This window comes from Uranotaenia lowii, chromosome 2, assembly GCF_029784155.1.
Source record: "Uranotaenia lowii strain MFRU-FL chromosome 2, ASM2978415v1, whole genome shotgun sequence".
NCBI lineage: Eukaryota > Metazoa > Arthropoda > Insecta > Diptera > Culicidae > Uranotaenia > Uranotaenia lowii.
Window position 1 is genome coordinate 302,897,934 of NC_073692.1, and position 1,833 is coordinate 302,899,766.

At 41.7% G+C, this 1,833-nt stretch overlaps 1 long non-coding RNA gene across 1 annotated transcript; it reads right to left on the reverse strand.

The window, feature by feature from the left end:
• Positions 1-684: 684 nt before the first annotated feature.
• Positions 685-1,438, reverse strand: LOC129749942 (uncharacterized). Its single transcript, XR_008738225.1, has 3 exons — positions 1,138-1,438; positions 837-1,077; positions 685-775 (listed from the first exon to the last, which is right to left on the reverse strand). It is a non-coding gene; the product is annotated as an uncharacterized LOC129749942 (long non-coding RNA).
• Between the last annotated feature and the right edge of the window lie 395 nt (positions 1,439-1,833).

Genomic DNA, 1,833 nt, shown 5'->3' on the forward strand with positions numbered 1-1,833 from the left:
TGGCATATTATTTTCATCAGTTATCAAAGATTGGTTTTATTTACTTAAAACTAATGAATTTTAAATGCAATGTCATTATAAAAACACAATTTGAATAAAGATTCGAATTTAGAACGTAAAAGTAAAAAAAAAAATCAAGAATTAAATAAAATTTAATTTTAAGCTTATCATCATTTGAACACATCTACTTCAAAATAAGAAATTTGGATGGATGAGGTAACAAATTTAAAAGAAAGTTAAAAAAATTGCTCACCTCCCTTTACCATTAACGCTTGCGACGTATCATTCAGAACGCTTATGCAGCTTAAGCATAAAGTCGGCTGCCAAATCATGTTGCGTAGTTTAACTCTTGGGATATATCCAGAAAATTCATTCGATGCACTGCGGCCAATCTCACTACTCTGGCAGGTATGGAATCTTCGACTCGATGTTGAACTTATGGTTACTCAGAAACAGCTAGTCTCCTTTCTCCGGCAGATTAAAGGCGGTAGATAATTACATTTTTCCGACCGACATCTGGTGGTAAGTGAAGGTATCCGGCCTCTGAGAGCGTCTAAAAACAAATGGGTGTTCGCTCACCAACGCTTATGCATTCATCTGTAGCATCCTTTCGTCAATTTATGGAAAATAGGATATGTCTCAATCAATAGAATTAGTCATAAAATATATTAATAAAAAGATACCCACCAATGAAAATGTGACCATCACAAAATGTCCTTGGGCTGATCAATACGCCTAGGAACATGCACATGCACCTTCGATGATTAATTTTGGCCTAGAAATGACAAAAAAAATTTTTAATTGATTGATAATGGTTGGAATAATTGCTAACTTACCACTTGAAATCGCTGATGGAAGCGCCGTTAGCTCGTAACTGAAAAACGTTGAGTATCGGTCCACCTTTTGAGCAACACAGCCTTGCCGTGGGCTATAATAATTCCCCCCTCGTCTCAGGTGACGGGCATCAAGCACCAATCCGCGGCACGTTACGCATGATGCCGAAGTTTTTGACCGTCTTGATCAACAAACCAGCACCGCGTGCCACCGTTGCCAAATTTTTCGTAAAGGACTCCGGCGCTGTTCAAAGACACAAAATATAAGGTGGAGTAATATTTGTAGTAAATACTGGGTACTTACGGCAAGCGCGGAATATCAGGATTTTCGATAAAGGTTCTCAGATGCAGATTATTAGTTGGATTCCGACCAATAGCTATCGAAATTTGCTGCATAACCGCAAACTTCCTCGATTTCCGCTGTTGTAGCTTCGGTCAGCATGAAGTAAATCAAACTGGACTGCGCTCTTCCCTGGTCGTAGGATGGTTTCCATTCCGGTGAATCTTGGATAATCGTATTCGCTTTTAACAATTGATGTCTCGTCGCACTGTGCTTGTTCAAGGCGAGTGACTCGCCACGCCTTAGTGGTTGTCCAAGTGTCCAGCCACACTGTGCAATGCAAAAGTATTGAGAATGTTATCTCGCTTCAAACAGTGGATGTCTCGTCGCACTGTGCTTGTTCAAGGCGGGTGTCTCGCCACGCCTTAGTGGTTGTCCAAGTGTCCAGCCACGCTGTGCAATGCAAAAGTATTGAGAATGTTATCTCGCTTCGAACAGTGGATGTCTCGTCGCACTGTGCTTGTTCAAGGCGGGTGTCTCGCCACGCCTTAGTGGTTGTCCAAGTGTCCAGCCACACTGTGCAATGCAAAAGTATTGAAAATGTTATCTCGCTTCGAACAGTGGATGTCTCGTCGCACTGTGCTTGTTCAAGGCGGGTGTCTTGCCATGCCTTAGTGGATGTCCAAGTGTCCAGCCACACTGTGCAATGCAAAAGTATTG